This window comes from Chironomus tepperi, unplaced genomic scaffold, assembly GCF_022539635.2.
Source record: "Chironomus tepperi strain 1889 unplaced genomic scaffold, CSIRO-AGI_Ctep_v1 contig_359, whole genome shotgun sequence".
Taxonomy (NCBI): Eukaryota; Metazoa; Arthropoda; class Insecta; order Diptera; family Chironomidae; genus Chironomus; species Chironomus tepperi.
Genome location: NW_027226481.1, coordinates 3338129 through 3358751, shown reverse-complemented (window position 1 = coordinate 3358751; position 20623 = coordinate 3338129). Strand labels below are relative to the sequence as shown.

Below are 20623 nucleotides of genomic sequence, written 5' to 3'. Positions count from 1 at the left end.
ATTTAATCACATCATAAGCTCAGCTTGTTCTAATAATTATGCATTTTTACAAAATAGTCCAGATGTACCCCAAACTTATTAATAACTCCTATTTCCTAATATTTAATCGAAATTTTAATGTACATTCTAATTTAATGATTATTTCTTTTCACTATCTTTCGTTGAATTATAAACAGTAGTATTGTAGACTGGTAAATTTGAATTCTGCCCAATAGGAGGTCCATAAAAATAAAAATTATTTCCTTCAGGAGGTGGTTGAGGAAAGTTTGAAACTGGAACGTACAAAACATAATTTTGTGGATTTGAAGGAGCTGCTGATTTGGCAGTGTAGTGAACATGTTGAGGTTTATTTTGGTTTCCTTGCTCGACACTAGCTCTTGGTGAAAGTTCATTTTGCATTTGAACATAAAATGAATAAACGCAAGCTATGCAATAACTGACAAAGATCATTGGAATTACAGAAGCCATTAAAATTGGAAAAGCTTCACCTCCATAGAAAAACATTACGAGTAATAGTGTCATTGCGAATACACCTAAACAAATCGACTCATATATGATGAATGGTGCCAAAAGGTTTGGTTTTTTCTATCAAATAAAAGATAAGATAAGATAAAATGTGGGCATTATGCCCTTGATGGCAATGAATTTTAATGATTATAGTACTTACACTCTTCACGCCAACATAGAATGTAATGCATGCAATGATAGTTCCAATACTTAGGAAACTGTTGAATAATGTCATCCCTGTGAATTAATAAAGCATGGCTTTATTTCTTAAAAAATTGGATTTTTTGATTTACCTTCTGATTCCAGGAATTCATTATATTTATATCCATGATGTTCATCAAGTATTAATATTTCTAATCCTTGCTTTATTTGAAAAATTGAGAAAAGTAGACTAAGTGTGACGAATATGCAACTACCTTTTTTTAAAGAATAGCAGAGACAACAAATGTTAAACAATGGTTCCTTCATTTTTTGGAATTGTTTTCTGAATTACTAAAAAACTATTAAAAATGTGTCTGAACAAGTCGAAAATTTTCACAAAACTACTTTTGTTTTTAGTTTTTTTACAAGTTTTTCGAAAAAAAATTACATATGGTTCTTATCAAATGACTTCAGCAAATTTTTGTATCAGCGATAAGTAATTAAGTACAAAAAATTTTGAAAATTCATGCGTACAACTATCAGAATATTTACTTAATAGTTGCCATGTTGTGTCTAGTTGCCAAGAAGCTCGTTTTTCAAGTTGATGGTGAAATATATGATGAAAATCACATGTTGGGTTACAACATCCTTTTGAAGGCTACATGCATTACTGGATCAGGCTACATGCAGAAGTGTTGTCAAAAAAGGTTGATTTAAGCGGAAGATTTGGTAAATTCTCACTCTTAAAACTATCAGTAGCTTAACAAAGCATAAAATGCGTAGATATGGATCTCAGAGGTTTGAAAATCTGAAGTCACTAGACTGGTGTGGCATTTGAGCCCAGGAGTCTAAATTTCGTGACATCACACCTTACTTACCAGCTATCAAGCCACTATCTGCTTTTTATTAAAATTAAACAACTCAATAATTTAAAACGAGAATAAAATCACATTAAACATAAATTTATTTATTTTATTGCCATTATTTGATGGATATTATTTTATGATAATGTTGAAAACACAAAATTATGTGACTGAAATATTTATTTTGTAAAAAACACTCTGAAATTGAGCCGAATGTGGATCTTTTGTTTGGATGAAAAATAACAGAATCGAATTTTCAATAAGTCTGTTTGTGTTTTGAATTTTTTCTTGTGTTGTTGCTGCTTCTTTTTTGCAGATGAAATGAGTGGAAAAGTTTTATGGAAAAATTTTCAGACAGTATTTTTTTGGTAAAGAATTGTATGAATGTTCTCGGAATTTTCTTCATAAATATGTTTGTTGATACGCGTGTTGAATGAATGGAATGGAAATTGCGTGTGGTTATAGAATTTTCGATTGGTTTCTGTACACGTGAGTGCTGTTGCTTATTGGGAAAATATTGACAATTTTCAACTTTTTCATGCAAATATCATGACATTGTTGGGCAACTTTTGATGTTTCTTGGGACACCTTACTGGTAAGCCTCATATAAAGCCACAAACGTCGAGTATTTTGTCGGTTTACAGACTGCCCACCACTGCACCAAATTATTCACACTTCAATCATCAAACTGCCCAAAAGTCTTAACATATCACTCCACACTCAAAACAAAAATCCATCCTCCAGCCCTATTTCCTCCCCAAATCCTAATTCCCATCGAAACAATGACCAGCTTAAGAGATGATCATAATTAATTCACCGAACATAAGCACCTCAACATTTCTTTTATTCTTACATCCATTTGCTACAAATAAAACTAGTAAACTTCCTCATGTCCATTGTGTACAAGTGAGATTCACACTTTAGCTCATTGTCTACAAAGCTGAATAAAGCAACAAGGAATAAGTTTTATTTTTTTTTGTGAGTTTGAGCATTTCACACTTTTGAAATTAAAACAAGAAGTTTTACTAGAATTGTACAAATAATTTTTTTTTTTGGGAAGTTTGGATGTGCTGGATTGTTGGATGGTTTGGTGAGCGACTTTTGGTGTGTTTGTATGAGGATTTATGTATTTGGAGGGTATATGTTGGAAATTTTAGGTCAAAGGTACTCGGTGGCTTAGTGTACTTGATTATTGTACGTTCGTTAAGTGATGATGCATTCAAAATTTGAAATAAGAACTGTTATTAGCTGCAGATCGTGCTTACAAAGCTTTGGCAAGCCATATGGACTTAGGGGATACAATATCAACTTCTTAAATCATCTATTCATGGTTTGACTCTCAGGTTGGCTAGTTAGACAAGACAGATGACTAGTTTTATCTACCTAAGTTGAGCTTAATGCATTAAAACTATAAAAATTTTAACTAGATCCATTTTTGACATTCTATAACGGCAGAATGGGCCATTCAGTAAGCTTGAAGCTGAAAATCAAACTAGAATGTTAACCTCAGTCAAACTGACACAACCATCCCCCCAAACACCCCAAAAAAACTAGCTAAAAAAATAGAAACAATAATACTTAAAACTACACAAAACTCCCATCATGTTCATGCTATTTACAAAATGTGTAAAAATAAAAAAAAAAAGTTTTTTCTTTTTTTCAAATGAGAGAAAATAAGAAAAAAAAATAAAAGTTTTGCTAACTCATTATTTCGTTCTCATCTCTCCACTTGACATAAACTTGACAACATTTAGTGAACCCAACTTGTTGTTGTTGTTAAATTAATCCTCTCACTATTTTAACAGCATTACTTCATATTATGTCTTTTCGGAACTGACAAAAAAAATAGAGAAAGAGAGAAAAAAAAAGCTTAAAAGATTCTCAACACAAATGGAATGGACGTGTAGATGAAGAATAAGGAAATGAAGAATGTTTACTGTTTTGAAGATAAATTGAATTTTCTGATGTTCTTTTTTTGAAAGGTGCTTTAACACCTCTCAGTAATTTTTTAAAAAGTGTTGAAGAAGTTTATGTAATGGATGCTTATTTTGACATGGAATACTTTTTTTTTTAGGTTTGAGTAGTTTTGAATTTTTGTTAGGATTTAACTGCTACTTTATCACGCTCTTTTGTTACTAATATTTAGTACAATTCAAATGACATTTAGTACAAGTCACGCATCTTCTAGTTCAAGTTAGGGTTTCTGACAGCTGTTAACCGTTAACAGCATAACAGCGGTTATGTAAAGACGCGGTTAATCAGAAACCCTGCCTATTTCAAGATGATTAGGATGATTTTTCAAATCGTTATCTAATCAGCGTCCTCTAAATTGTTAGTTGATTAAAGTAAACGTGATTTTATTTAACCTGAAGAGCACAATGTAGTCGCACAGGCGCCGCTACATCGATGTATTGACTTTAGGCCCCGTAAATGCTTGAAGACTTCATGATACATGGTTTTAGCTTATTTTTCATAACTCGGTCTATTCAAATAAGATTCTAATCATCTTCTACTTCTGCTTTACCCTCTCAAAATGAAGCAAAGCAAAGTAGAAGCTAAAATCACTGAACTTCCACCTGAAAACAATCTTTTAATATTTTATTTCTACAAATTTCCACCTAAACACCTTCCATAATCAACAAATTGACTATTAGGGTAGGTTTAGCTCTCAAGACATCGCCATAAGGCTAATCAAATCAACAAATTCTCAAGAAAACATCAAACAAAATTCAATTTCATTTTAAATAGTCTAGCTTTATTCAGTAAAAAAATAAACGAAGTCAAAACATTTTTCGCGATAATTTCTGTAAAGTGTCGAGTGTTATCTCCGCACATTAACCTTATTTGCGTTGACGTAATCACCCACAGTCTTATCACAAAATTTTCGGGTCTGATTCAGAAAACCTTGAATCGGGCTAGAAAAATAATTGCAATCTTACCTTATCTTGAGTAAGTATTTGATTAAATTACTTATTTAGTTAATCGGTAGAGAAGTGATAATGGATATTGAGTTAAGTAAGAAACACTTCAAAGGATAATCTTAATCTTTAATTGAGAATTATCAAATTTGCACCGACTTTTTGGAAGTTTTGATCAGAAAATGACTAAAGTTTCGCTTGATTCAGTTAGATTACTGTTCAGCAAGGTTAAGAGTATTGAAAGTAATATTTTTGGATGAATAGAACCTAGCTAAGGTTCCATGACATTAGCATAAAGTGTCTCATCTTCTTTATTCTGTTTAATATTAGAAGTGCTTCAACCTAAACCCTAAATCTCCTAAAACATGAACTTTAAAAGCTTAATCGACGACAACCTTAACTAAGTCCCACGTATAACTAGCAAAATGAAATTAATCATCACTTCTAAAGGCCAATTTGACATCTCAATATCGCAATAAATTCATCTGCATCATTGATTCAATCAAAGCAGTTAAAACCGGTTAAATAAGATACATCGCCATAGAAAGTTGCATCATTGCATATTGCTGTTTACAGCTTAAGGTCATATCCAGTCAGTCCAGATGTTTGTAAGCTAAGCTAAACCTAGAGGCAATTTAAATAAAAGCGATAATTTAAATAACGGCTGAATAAATTCTAAATGTTCCGGTGTTCAATTTCCATTCCAAGTATCTTTGAGGTCATCTTTGTAATTGTTGTTGCTAGAAAATAGCGTAACGCCCTAAGTCGAGCTGGTTTGCTTTGTTCTAATCATCTAGTCATGAAAAGATCATTTCCTGATTTTTAATTCTACAAATAAAATAATTAATTATTTTTGCAATTTAAATATTTAGATACAAACCATTTTAATCCAGTCATTTCAGTCGATTCCTCAGCCATTTTGAGATTCTTCATCAAAAAGACACAAATTAAATTTGTTGTGCTGAAGGGCATTTGATGTAAATGACCTTATAACATTGTAACAAGATGCTACGGTGCACTACACTTTCAAAAATTATTTATTTGATGTCTTGAATCTCAATTTTTTATCACCCGAACATTCGACGTGTGTCCAAAGATAACGAAAATTGATGAAATAATTTAGCTTGACATCCATGGTAAGAAGAATAGATTGCAGTAATTAAGGAATATGAAGAATTTAGGTTAGGATCAAATTACAAGTGCAGAAGCCAATATAATGCAGAAACTGTTTATAAAGTCTTGAATTAAATAGTGAACTGGTTTATATACGTGATTTAGTTTAAGATTTCCAACTCATTTGTTTGTTACTCAGATGCAAAAAGAAATGGAAATTCAATAATTGTTGTATTACTTTTAGTAAGGCGTATAGAAATGAAAATACGATTAAAAGTATCAAAATACGTAAAACCTTGGCAAATCTAAATTTTAGTCGTATGAATAAAATACGACTAAACCTATTCAATAATAAAATTGAACAGATTTCAATCTTAGGATTGGAAACTCAGCTGGTATTTTGTTTTTTGGATCGATTCCTTTGTTACTTGGTCTGGAGCTAGGTTCAGAGTTCAAAGTCGCCTCAAATTTTACGACTTGGCCTTCTAGAGTTAAATGGTAAATAACTGAACAAAATAATCAAAAGTTGATCGATCAGCTTCACAAGATTGCTAATACTACGACTAAGATTGACCAATCCTAACTTAAACTGTTTTTGAATGATTTCTACCTGATTTTAACAACTCAAAATTCAGACTGGTCATTCAATAATTTGCCTGTTCTCGAACAAATCTTCTTCATTCTTAATTGTTTAACCAGATGCTAAACAGACTCAAATACTTAAGAGCACATGCTTAATGATCTCCACAAGCCTTTATATCTCTCATTTTTTGAAGGTCATAAGTCTCCAAAAAAAAAAAATCTTCCGATTATACCAGTTTTACTGCTTATTACACTAAAGACGTACAACATCTTGAGTGCATTATTCTTTTGCCCTCCAGGAACATTTGAAAGTCACAACTTTTACAATCTAGACAATTCTAATCTCGAAAAAGGAAAGAAGAAATTGAATAAATGTTCAGAATAAATATTTCAAAACATTCCATAAATTATATCTAATTTTTAGTACAGCAGTAGAAAGTCTAAAGTCTTATTACATTTTGTGTAGTTTTTCTTTATGCAACATACTCCGCCTACGTATTGTAAACAGCACAAATGCGCTAGATGTAATGTATGATCAGACTGTCTTTACATAAAAATAGAAATGACATTTTTTGTGTTGCTATTTTTAATTCTATTTCTTGTTGAACTCTTCGGGTTCTAGATTAAGTAGGCAGAATATTTATTTAGAATGTATAAAAGCTTTATTTTAATTCCACTTGTGTTTCTCTCTCTTAATATTATAATACAAAATGTGTATAATATTTAAGTATATGTGAGAATAAGAAATCAAACTGTAAATGTCTGAAGAAGTATAGCAAAAAAAAGCATAAGCAATAAATGAATTAAAAGTATGGAAATAATAATAAAAATGAGAAATGTAAAGTTGTACCCTTATGTGAAATTTTGGGTGAAGTTTTAAATATATTGTATGGGTTATGGAGTAAGTATGCTGGTTGGAGGTTAATGAGGAGTATTTCAGAGTAATCTTATGAGGTCAGAACTAGAGACGATGCTCTGATCTCCTAATTAAAGGATTCCATTTAAATGACATTCAAATAGACGCTTTGAATCGATATTTGTCAAATAATGATCGTTATTGTGACTTTATAGGCTACTATGTGATATCTAGATTTTATTCTGTATTTTGTCTTCAAACTTGAGTTGATATGACTTTGGAAATCTGGATTCTTAAAGTCTAAAAAGGCGCAATCAATATTTTGGAGTCTTATCAACTCCACAGACTCCAAGAAGCCCTAAAACCACAATCAAAAGCTAATCTGGACACAAAAGTCATCAACAATGAATTTATCTAGCTTTAAAATCTAAATCTTGCTAAATTATCTTCCAAAAATCCAGAATGCAGCTGTTAATTCTTCATAATTGTAGAATATGACTCAAAATTCTGTCCCTTATCTAATGACCCATAAAACTTTCTTTATTTGCGTCTTTGTCAATGTGCGTCTGGACTGACGCTTCTCAGAGAAGCCAATGCGTCATTTCTCACTACTTATGAGTGAAATTTCATTTCAAATTGTTTTGATTTCATTAATTTCACCGATTTGAGTTGGATTTGCAAACATAACACACGCCAATCAAGTTTATTTGATATTATATGACCAGCATTAGATATCACGTAATAAAAATCAACAAAATGTCTACAAACTCCAGTAAATCTGTCAAAATATCACGCAACGGCACAAAGAACATAAGCACATTTTTAAAAAAAAGATAAGAAACACAAAATTTTTTAGCAAAACTTGTTCTCACTTATTAACTATTTATTTTCTTCATATCCGCGTTTATTATTAAAAATACCAAATATAATCTGTCATTCGATGATATTTCTCACTAAAATCAGCACAAACATGAGACTACTTCATGAAAAATTGACAATATTTTAAAAGTATGAACTTTTTGTAATAAATTGCATTGCAGATAATTAAATGTATGACTTTAGAAAATGTTTATAAAAAATTGACACAATTTTTTGTTTAATTTAATTTTTCCATTCAGTGATGCTTCTGAACACATTTAACTTGAGACGCTATAGACCTTAATATTATGTATATTTTTTGCAAAAAGTGCTCATGCAATTGGTCAACAATTTAAGGTGTTGATGGTTCAAACCATGGATGAGACGTCGGCAATTCAGGTGAATGACAATTGTTAAGATGAGGATGTGGTTGATTTAATGTAAGTTGTGCTGTATAACCCAATTGACATTTCTTTGGGAAGTCAGCAATTGGATCGACATAATGACGTGGATCACGATATGGAAATTTTGGAGCTTCTGGTCCAGATCCGGCCTTTGTAAATGGAAAATGTTGCTTTTGATGACCGTGCTTGTCATTTGAATTATGTTCCTTATTCATCTTGAATGTTTTTTTTTCTCAAATTATTTTTTCACTTTTTTGCTATCAAATTTTTTTTTTAATTTTATCGTTGATAAGAAATGGAAAAAAAAGTTTTCAATTAATATCGATTTTTTTTCTCTTTTTTTTTTCTTTCAACTCTTAAAAAAACTTACAATTCACTTAAAGGTTTCGTTCACGACTGGCGTTAAATTTTTGTTTACAACTCAATTCTTGCCTGCTTTTTATGAAAGACGTGAAACTCTGTTGACGTGTTGGTGAGGCTTTTGGGTGTGGTAGTGATCAGGCCTCTGAAAACAACAGTTTTTGTTCATCATAGTAATAAAATGTGGTGTGTCGAATGGCGATAAATAGTCAAATACATGTTTTGCTGCTTTTCAGTTTGAGGCAATAGAAGCGCATTTTGGGGTTGATCCTGAACATCAGAAATGCTCAAATTTCCTAAATTCCTCCTCAAATTCATCCCCAAAACTCATCAACCACCACTCAGTCAGTCAAACCACCAACTGATTACCATCCATACCCAACATAAATAGCTACAAAAACATTTAAAAGAGCGTACAGCATGTCAGTATTAGTGACGCTCACATCAACTTGTGTTAGTAAGCAGAATGTTTTTGTTTTGGTTTTTTATGAGGAGAATACTTCAAGGCCTGCATTACGAATATGGTATAAAAGAGCAACAAGCAGAAATTGCGTCGTAATTTTTTTGTATTTCATATAAAAAAATTATTCTTTATTTCCAGAAAAAGAAAGAAATTCTTACTGTTAAGAATTTTCAGGAATTCACATTGCAGATGTTAAAAATAGAAGTGATTATCAGAAAATAAAGTATTATCAGTAAATGATCAGATTGAGAGAGTAAATAAGCATATAATGGTATGGGTGCGATGTTTTACGACAATATTAATAACAAAAAATGTGATCAAATCCATTTAATTTTAAGATATTTGAAAAAATGCGGAAAACATTGAGGATTATTGAAATATGTAATTATATTAGATGCTGTTCTTAAGTTACTCGTCTCGAATAAGCAGTTTGGATAATGAATTTATGTACTTATGTCCGTGACAATGACTTGAAATAATTGCAACTAGATTTAACTTTAAGTAAGTCAATTTAGACTCAAATTTTAGTTTTTTAACTCATTTAATTTTGATGCTGCATACTTAAGCTCAGATTCAGCAATAACAACCTCAAGACATTGAAATCACATCACCAAAAAGCCTTGCATTTAGATAAACATCTTGCAATCCTTAAAACATTTAAATTGCCGGTTTCTGTGGTATTGATAACAAGTTTTTTACCGGAAAACAGCACTGTCATTGACTCTTTCTCTTCTTGATTGTAAAATAAGTTGCTAATAAGCCTAAACTGTTAATAAGAAATTATCAAGTTGCTCGCAAAAGCTCGTTAAAAACAGCTGGAAGTAAACAGCAAATTCGTGGAAAAAGTATACAGTTTCGAAGTATGGGTAATTAAAGGTACATGAAAAATGTCTGAATAAAATTAAAATAAGCAGGAAAAATTTTAAATAGCTTTAAGGACTGTCCATTTAATTGTGTCAAGTTATCTGAGTAAATGATAGAGTCTCCATTAAAAATAAATTTAGAAGTCATGAGAAAGTATGAATTTATAATTTAAAATTGAATTTATTTCTTATGACTATTTGGGATTGACCTTGTCTGTCTTGGATCCCTGTGGAGCAACTGGACTACTATTGAGTACTTTAGATATTATTAAATGAGTGAAGGACGCAGTCTTTTAAGCAAAACCTTAATCTGGAGAACTTGCTCACCTTAAATATATTAAATGAATATGTTCGTGACCGCTGCTCTCAGCTTATCCTGCTTTTGAGAGCATGCTCTATGCTTTCTAAAGAAAAGTAGTGAAATTTAAATCATATACAATTGATATTTTTACCAGCAATGCTTTACATATTTCTAGATATGTAATTGAGCAAGTTTCAATATCTATCGCAGATCTTAATGCTATCTTAAATCTGACAGTTTATGGTAAAATTAAAAAAAGAAAGCTATGCCAGTTTTAAAGACTCAAAGATGAAATCTCCTCAGCTGTCTTTTAGCCGACAAACTTATTAATTTGACAGATGAATTATGTTCATGTGAAATTTTAGATTCTAAAAGTTCGTGAAATGAAAAAAATGGTATAGCGGTCAAGTATCCATAAAATGTCAAACCATCAGTCAAATATCAAGAAACAAGAAAGATTAGCTACATAAGATCGCAAGAATTGTTATTAATGATAAACATTTTTAAAATTTGGTTATTTGCTTCTGATGAGGACGTGCAAAACATTCCGTTTACCATGTTTACATCTTTTCAATCACAAAGTCCACAACAATGGACCCTGTCCAGCAATAAATACATATTCTTATAAATGCTCACAAAGATAAGATTTAACACATGCCATAATGATGTTTATGAAGTCCTAATTGTTTGAGCAGCTCTAGAACTATTGCTGTGATCTTGTTAGGACCTTTAATATCCATCAGAATAACAAATTATGACTTCCAGCACACACCCACAATATATGTTAATTTACATTCTAAATATTGATATCCACGTGCGACTTTACCAAGATCAAGTTATTTTGGCAACATTTAATCAACAAATTAACATCGTCATGCGTCACCGACTACAAACTAATTCATCGAGAAGTCTAATAATACAAAAATATCCAACAATACTTTCTAGACATTTTGTTTCTTATTTTTCCAACATTTTAACATATTGATGAAGAGAAAAACATCATCAATTATTTCAAGACTCAACAACAAGTGCTTAGTTCAAGCATAACAATTAATGAATTGAATATTCAATTACGCGTCTTCATTTCCGATCAATTATATTGGAAACTAACACACAAAATACGAATAAAGAAAAATAACAACAAAATTAACATGCCGCATTTGGTGAACAACAAGGTACATTGGTATAGAGGGTCATTCACTTATGATGTCATTGAGGTGTATTCAGGGGAGTGGGTTTTGGGGTCAACACCTTCAATTTAGTGACCTTGATTTTTGGGTACGCCTTTAAGATGTCACAATATTAAAAGGAGGTCTTAAGCTAAATGATACTCTATATACTGCAAAGAGTAGGATGGCTAATCATTGAACCCATTTTTTGGACGACCTCATTTACAATCGCCCCCTTTTAACATCGAAGCACAAAATTGAATGTCGAAACAGAAGCAAAAATTACGCAAAATAAAAATAAAATTAATTAAATTAGAATGGACAGCGTGAATATAAAAGTGTTACAACTTGATGCGTAAATTTCTCTCAATTGCATTAAGTTACTGTACTTTATGGGCATCTGGTGATATTTTTATGGAAGTATTTTTGAGGGTAAAATACTTATTATGGATGGCGTTTAGATATTATGAAATGGTTAGGGAATGTTCAGTTGTTACGTTGTAGAATAACGAACGTTTGCAAGATTTGCACCTTCCTCTCCCCTCTGAACATAATAAATGAACGGTCCCTTAGCAAAAGTAACATATCCAACGGTTAGACATGATGAAATGATTCTTTCATTGGATCGAATCAAATCAGTATGTTTCTAAACATTGTACGACTTGGTTAAGCTTTAGATGCATTCATTCAACAAACATTGTTCCTACAAGGTTAATCGATGCCTCTAACGTCAGGAACACAACATCCGAACGACTCTTAATGACAAAAAATACTTCAATCATGAACAAACAGGGAACAAACAATAAAATGAAGTAAACATATAGACAGATAGACTAACAATGCAGCATAAAAACAACACTGTAATCATTGTTTATTGATTAAGATTGAAAGGAGGAAAATAAATTATAAAATTACTGAATTTAAACAATTTCCTTAATTTATCGATCGATAAACTTTTGTGTTAATAATTGTTGTATAAAATTAATTAAATGGGAAAGTTGTATCAGTCAAGGATGTTGATAGAAGCTTTTAAATTGTTCTATTGAATTTGTAAGACATTGAGCTTGAAGTTAGCACTCTAATTGAGCATATGATGTTCAATATTTTAGGGATTTTGAATTGTCTTCAACTTATCCGCTAAGATATCGCTACATTGCCGTATTAACTGTTAGACGGGAAGTTTCCCTGACGGCACCATGACGAGAAATGCAATTCACCTCATACTGTCACTCATGAATGTCCTAAAATCTCAATTTATCTACAAACAACCGTCATTGCCAAACAAACCCCTTATCTGAAAAATTGAGAATCAATCTTTACATTTATTGAGACTGTCGAGTGCTTATTGAATGAATTAGGTAAACATGAATGGAGAATCTTTAAAGAATATTGAGGCATTAAATTCACAAGGCTGCAAATGATGACAAATACTACTTCTAGAATAGGAAGTGTCAGATTCAAAATTTTACAGAAATTGTATATGACCTACGTGACAATTTTGCTATGATTTTATTGCGATTTCGTGAAATTTGAGTTTATATTGTTTGAAATATAATCACAGGTTGACTAGAATCAGTTGTGCATTTTGTTTTAGGCTCAAGCTTACTTGACTTGAATTGTTTTGAATTTTACAGCAAAAATTGTCATAAAAATTCATTTCAAAGTGCTTACAGAGTCTTAACACTTCTGCAAGCTATTGTCAATTCCAATATTTTGCATATATGTCCATTTACCGGCACTCCTTAACTCAGCCATCTTCTCAACAAGACAATTTCATTTTAAGAGCCAAAACATGCGTTTAAATATGAATACAAAATCGACATTAGTACCTAGTTAAAGCTTATTATATGAATATGAGGTGAAAGACACTGAAATTTTACATATATTACCGCACATTTTATTTAATTATTATATATTCACACATTTTAAAGCAGGTAAAACAGCTGTGCTCAATAATAATGTTTAGGTAATGAAATACTTTAAAATAAGAAGCGCGAAAGTGTCAAATAAACATTTTAAAGTCTTAATATTAATGATGTGGACTAATAAAATGAAGAAATGATTAGTGAAAGTTAGTTTATTTAAATAGTTTTGTAATAAAATTTTAATTAGGTTTTTGACAATATTTTAATGCATATTTTGAGATTTTTTTACAGTTTCTGCAAAATTTCAGGTTTGTATTAAGCTTTTAAGCTTATTTTCCTGCAAAAATCTCCAAAAACTTTGAAAAACTTAAAATAATTTAAGAATTTGCTGTAAAAAATCAAAAATATTCCCAAAAGCTTCCCAAAAACCCAAATACTGCGTGCCATTTAAACCTACAACACTCAAAAGGCAAATGAACTTTACCAGCAACACCTTCATTAAACATGTTGATCTTCTGAAAAACATCAATATACTATATGACCTACTTTCACAATTTTTTGTATTTAAAAATATTTTCAAGTCTCACTAAACTTGTTTAATCATTTAGCGACTAATTAATATAAAAAAATTAAAATTTAATTCGTAAACTATCAATTAGGAATGTGATGAGAATACAAAAGTGGATATGATGTGTGATCTAGGGATTGTAATTAATTGGGTTTGGATTATTTGTGAAAATACCTAATATCCCAAATATTAAGGCTTGTAACTGACAACTTTAGTTTGATCTGAATTAAATTGTGCTTGATACAATAAAAAGGCTTGGTTATGGGTGTCAAATTTATTGTATTTACTAAGGTTTTGCTAGAAATTTGAAGTGTATGTTGATCTTCTCGATCTTCTGATCCCAAACCAACAAGGAGCTTCTTAACATTCTCAGATTTGGATCTATGCGGATTAATCAATCACATTTATTCCAAGCTTGAACTTGACACAAAAATGAGCGAAAATCCATTTATAGGCCATCGTGTTACTTTAATTCTAGGCCAGACTTGTTGAAATCCAGCATCAACTAGACACAAGTCTGCTAAAGCCAACATTTGGGCCAATTCTACGCCATGTACTCTTCAGGATTTAAGCAAATAGAAAACCTCTCCAGCTCAGCTCTCTAGGACATCTGTCCATAAACTCATCAAACTGTCAATGATTAAAACACTTTATAAATAGCAATTAATGTCTCAAAAGTCCAATAAACTACAACTCTAGGTTCAAATATTGTAAATAAAGCAATTGAAATTTGTTTTCTTTTCAAACAGTAAACTTTAGTTCCTTACTTGATTTTTCTAGTCAGTCACTATCACTTTCCACTATAATGTAATAATAGGGGCAGTTTAATAGCCTTCATAATCGACACTATGAATGATTGACTCATTAATAAAATTAATATTTGTATAAAAAACAATAATTTAAACGTAAGCACTCAACTTGTAACGAATTTGATTTACTGTTAAGTGTTTAAGGTCAAAGTCTTTGCATTATTTATTTTTATTTGAGTTTAATCGGCATATTAATATTTATATAAAAAAATATAGTAAACAACTTTTGCTGTACATTTTGCATAGTGCAACATGTAAACAGATTCAAATATAGCACAAGTTTGTTACATTTGTAAGGCTTTGTTGGAAGTTTGAGTCATTTATTGTAATGGTTTTATTTTTATTGTATTTTTCTGCAATTATCACTGCATGACTAGGTTTTTTGTAAATAAAATGAAAGTTTGTTGCAAATGAGAATATAAAATTTGTCAATTTGAATTCTTTAAGCTTTCAATTTTGGTAATTTGGGAATTAAAATTGGATATGACTTGTTAAAAGTTCAAATGTCTATTATTCTACTGCATTATCATTCTTGGAAGGCATATGGCGTAGATAAGGAGATAAATTCAGACTCAGAACGGCGGGAGTTTAGTTTGAGGATGAGTTCAACCTTATCTAGTCACTTGGGAAAGCCAAGACGATCTGGAGACAAATTGACAATGAGCATACTCACCTAATCTAACCCCACACATGAGCCACACCTGCCTGGCTACGAATCCATCATCAATTCTATTCCGTGGGCTCTTTTAGAAATCTCAATTCCACATTCATCTCGAATTTCATCATTAAATCACATTATATTATCACATATGACGAAATATCTTAAAAATAACCGACTGGTTCCATTTCAATGTCACGTACACAATCTCCAATAGTAAATATAAACAAAAATAACTCAAAATGTTCTAATGTGTATAAAATTTTTAAAGCAATAAACTCGCGAAACTTAAAGACGCAAAACTATGGTTTGGGTGTTTGATAATGAGCGAAAAAAAAAATTTGTACAAATATTGTTGCATTCTTAATATTGTATACTTTTTATCGTAGCTTGTTGAAACAGAAAATTGTGTTTGTCGTTCCAAAAATTGTAAACAAAATAGCAGAACGTGGATGACAGTCGATGATATAATTAAGTAAACACAAGTCCATTCAAGTTTTGAATCAATTTTGGAAGTTTACAATTTTGGTTAGTGTCTAATTATGATAATATTAATGTGTATTTAGATTACTACCTTGTTAAGTTCGTTGTTTGTTGGAAATTGTGTAAATCTACAAGTAGATTTCACTACATGAATGCATTTTGTACCACAAAACCCAACTTAGAATTTGAACAACAGCTTAAATTGGTTTCAAATCATTAAGTTCCCTGTTCCTGACATATGGCTATAGCTGGTTTCACGAAATATTGTAAATATTAACAAGCATTAAGGAATTAATGTCGGAGTCATTCACAATAATGTGAATTTTACACCGAATTCCTGAAATTATTTCCACTTGACTTCCACCGCACCCGTATGCCACTATTTAAAAATTTTATTATCAATTAAACTTAACGACTTTGAAAGAGATGGTTGACTGCTACCCGAATAGCACAGCGTGGTAGCTTGGACATCGCTTCGTCACCATATTATCAGGAATATGCGAAGTTGACCTGACGGGAATTTTACGACTGTCCGAGTGGACAAAAAACGATTAGAACGAGTCATCATCTAGACATTATCTTGCCTCTAACAAGTTACACCGCTTTTTTGAGTACACGGGCTGATTTTTACAGCTTTTCGCCACATTGTCTCACTCGGCTATGTATTTAGTTCCTCTCAATCAACAAAAAATTCATTTTTCGACAACATCAACATCAACATGAACTTGAATTTTAGTCACCGATCAAAAACACATAAAATTATTTCAGGATAATGGAAATGAAACAATTATCCCAAAGCCTCTAACTATATACTACACACATTTACATCCTATCTTCCCCATATCAACACTCAACTTCTGATTCAGTAATAAAACCACAAAACGCATTGCATAATCTACCATAAAAATTATTCTCTATCATTATTTGATTGCGAAAAAATAACATTTCATACTGCTTTCCATTCCTTCGTCTTATCTACCAACCAATGCCGCATTGACGGTGGAAAAACAATTAATGAACAATGATTATCAATGAAGACAGATATCTTCATTTAATGAAAACATTCAGCAATAAAATATGCGAATGTACACATACATTTACTTTATTATTGTTTGAATGTTTACGAAATGAATTGGTAAAGGAATTATTGTGGAATGGATGGATTTGGGGTGCATAAAGATGGGTTTGATGTGGGATTTATTGATGGATGTATCATAATTTCTAAGGAAATATCAAAAATATGTCTAAATGGAGTAATTGACTTGAATCTGGTCTTAGACCGAATTTCATCGAATCTACCCTGTGGACAGAGTTAGGGTGGCGATTGGTCGGGTTTGTGGTCTTTTCTCTAAACCAGAGGTCGAAGTCAACTCGGATTTTGTGTGATAAAGGCAACATCAGTAGATTTTGAGCTCTAGGTTAAAGGAATCGACTTGATTCTGATCTGAGACTTGATTTCATCCAATCTAGCATGATAATAGAGTCATGCTGGTTTGGTGCCGGTCTCTAAACTCCATAGATTAGTCTAAGCCACTGTAATAATTGAAACATCACAAAAAATCCCTCAGAATAGTCAGACAAAATAACCCCAAAACCCAACCCTCACATTCGTTGTTCAAAAAACACAGCACAAAATCCAAAAAGATAAATAAACAATTCTACAATTACAGCTTAAGATAAGTAAAATGAGATACAAGTGAATGGCAACATTATAATATGAATGAAGATAAAATTGTTGTCTTTATTATTAAATTGCAATGTAAAGACACTATTCATGAAGATTATCTCTCTTTGTTATTAATGCACAAAGAAAACTTTCTTTATGTATTCACATGTCAATCGTTTTCTTAGTCAACTGAGTGATGATGATAAAAGACTTTAGAATGATGAGACTTTTTGGAAAGACAAAGGATGTTACTGAATGATGTAATTTGCATTATTCGTTGTGATGATAAGGTTTTGATAAGTTGGATTTGATGACTTTAATGTTTAATTAGTATGGAAAATTTGGGATAATTACTAAGGATAATTTGGTTATTTGAACCAGCTGAGTATGGAGTCATGAAAGTCAAAAGCCTGTTGCTTAATAAGGTTAACATGAGTACCACAAGACTTGATGTAGAATTCGGTTAAGCTCCAGTACAATGCAGGATTTATTGATTAAACGATTTCTGCTGTTTGGCCAAGTTACAGTCTTAATTATTGCATAGTATCCTTAGAATATAATGTTGGGTTTGCTTTTAGCAATGGCACTGCGATCGATGATCTGTTGTACCATCCCAAATTCTCTACAAAATGCCTATGTCCTTGATAAAACCAACAATGTCCAAATAGGGCTGTTTTGTTATATCCTCAACAACCGTGAAGTCCGTTCCAAGGTGATTGATCCGCAGTCTACGTAAAGACCTGCATATACAAAGGATTTGGATTTAATAGTAGAGAATTGGGATTGCTCATGGTCATACCCTAGCATACCTATTTGCATCCTCTATAGCATCCCATCATGACATCCAATTATAAATGCATCAACTAGTTAATACCTTACAGGATGCAATGAGAAGCATGAATTTATCTAGAAATTTCGAAGGTGTACAGCAAACAAATCACCGATCCTTAAGCTTTTAAACCAAAAATAAACAAAACAAACTGAGTAAATTCAACTACTTGTCGTAAACAATTTCTCTTATTCTAAAAAAAAATAAAAAAATAAACTAAAAATCGAAATCATCCCAAACAATTCAAAACAGGAAGCAACACAAGTGGATTTCAACATGAAAATGAAAACAAATAAGCACAACAAGAATGCTTGAATGGAATTTTCTTGATAATATTTTTTAGTCCAAACAATAAGAATAAGCATAAACAACATAAAAGAGAAGATAAAGGACAATTGATAATGGTTTTGTGTGTAGTTTGTTCAGTGCTCATTGGTAAGCGATGAAATTCACTCTCTATCTCTCTCACTTTCAGTCGTCCTGTTTCGCGATAGTCGCTTTAATCCCACACAACAATGAACCGTTATTGTGCATCAGACAAAATTTGCATACAGTAATGGAATGGAATATATTATGCTATTGGATTATGGATATCGTCGCAGTGCAATGAATTTTCAGCATGCTGAAAATGAAAACAAAAATGCAGGTGATGGGTATTGGGTCTAATGTTGAGTATTGGGGGGTTTAGAGAGGTATTTTTGGGTAAATTTGAGTTTTTCGATGAAATTTTGGATTTTTAAGCTGAATTTGGTTAAAATTAAGGATTTTTTAGCTGAATTTGGCTAATATTTAACCGAGTTAAGACACCTTTGGCTTTAAAAGCTCGAAATAATGACACCAATTCAGTTCAAACCTTTGAAAAATCAAGAATATTGCAACCAGCCACAGTGATCAATTTTACAACTCCTATCAACAAATTGTCCATCCCTTGCACAGAAAATAGAGTCGAAAATTTGAATTTTTATCCAACAAACTCGTCCTTTCCAGCTAGCTTGCTCATCTCTCCCAGAAAATGTACACAAAAAAACAAATTTTTTTTTTTATTTTGTTCTGTTTGAAATTTAAACCCGTTTTGCTGTTGTGTTGCTAAAATGATATCATGAATATGTGGCACAATATGAATGTGCCAGTAAAATGAGTGCAAATGTAAACATGCAATGGATAAAATGTGTGGAAAAAGTCAGTTCATTCAACCGCTGTGGAGTTGTGGTTCGTGAAAATTCAACGACAATATTTAGTACGGAAAGTTCTGCTGTTTTTTTTCTGATGAAATGACTATTTTTTTATAGTGAATTGGAATATCGAAGCCTGATGAATGCTGACTTCATTTGATAGAGGACGGAAATGAATTAATGAGTGGGATTGACTTCCAGGTGGGTATGGGATGGATGGTTTTTTGTTTGCATGTTGATTTGTGTGAAGCTCTTCATTTCTAGGTTGGTTCTAAATATCGAGTTAGTTCCTTGGATTTATAGCTATAAGAATAGGCATTACTATTTAAAATTGTGCTATAAAGTGCCTTGTTTTGCTTGATTCTCTTTATTTATTGAGACTATAGAGCTTTTTTCAATACAAATCTCAATACACACCATCCAATCACCACCTGGAAGTTCAATGTTTATTCTATTAATTATAGAAAATCTTTAATTTCATTCCTTTATTCCTTATTTTGCTTGGTTAATACGACATTAGAGGCAAATTCACTCAGAATCCTAAAACACATCATCCCTTCCCCACCTGGAAGTTCATTTTATTTTCTCTTAATTATAGAAAATTTGTAACTTTATTTACAATCCCATTTCATTTGATATGCGGAAAAAAAGTGCATGAATGACTAACAATTTACATGCAACAATCACTCATTCCCCGATTTCAATAATATTCATTTAAATTGTAATCATACATATTTGATTGTTATTGCAGGCATGGATGGAAGCTACACGATTAACATTCTTTGAAATTGCATTTAACACGACATTTTTTATTTTACAAAATTCTTTAGAATTTCTATGAGTGTATGGTACACATGCATATGTATGAGCATGTAACATGAAACAATTAAAATTTAATTAAAATTTTCATTCATTCATGGGAAACTTTTAGTGTGACGAGAATTTCTTTTTTGATTTAATCAAATGTAAATTTTTTCTGATCCATTTAAATATTTTTATTTTTTATTTACATAACACTTATAATTGTTGATGAGACAGACAGGAGCACTGCATGCGATGAATTTTTAATTTTTTTACAATTTTATTCAATCTTACAGACTAAGAATCAAAGCTTTATTTTTAAAGCGTCGCTCTAAGTACAACTAAAGTTTATCTTTGTCTATGAATTTTTAATT

At 31.4% G+C, this 20623-nt stretch overlaps 2 long non-coding RNA genes across 4 annotated transcripts; one reads left to right on the top strand and one right to left on the bottom strand.

Annotated features, from left to right (window-relative positions):
- Window positions 1-4239: 4239 nt before the first annotated feature.
- Window positions 4240-15528, bottom strand: LOC139094936 (uncharacterized). Of its 3 annotated transcripts, none has more exons than XR_011544809.1 (3): window positions 15314-15528; window positions 8613-8747; window positions 4240-8499 (listed from the first exon to the last, which is right to left on the bottom strand). It is a non-coding gene; the product is annotated as an uncharacterized lncRNA (long non-coding RNA). The 3 variants fall into 3 exon arrangements; XR_011544810.1 differs by lacking the exon at window positions 15314-15528 and having other exon boundaries at window positions 4240-5257; window positions 5310-8499; window positions 8613-9134; XR_011544808.1 differs by lacking the exon at window positions 15314-15528 and having other exon boundaries at window positions 8613-13427.
- On the top strand, window positions 8607-13508 carry LOC139094937 (uncharacterized). The gene is made up of 3 exons (XR_011544811.1): window positions 8607-9336; window positions 9404-9566; window positions 9632-13508. It is a non-coding gene; the product is annotated as an uncharacterized lncRNA (long non-coding RNA).
- Window positions 15529-20623: the final 5095 nt, after the last annotated feature.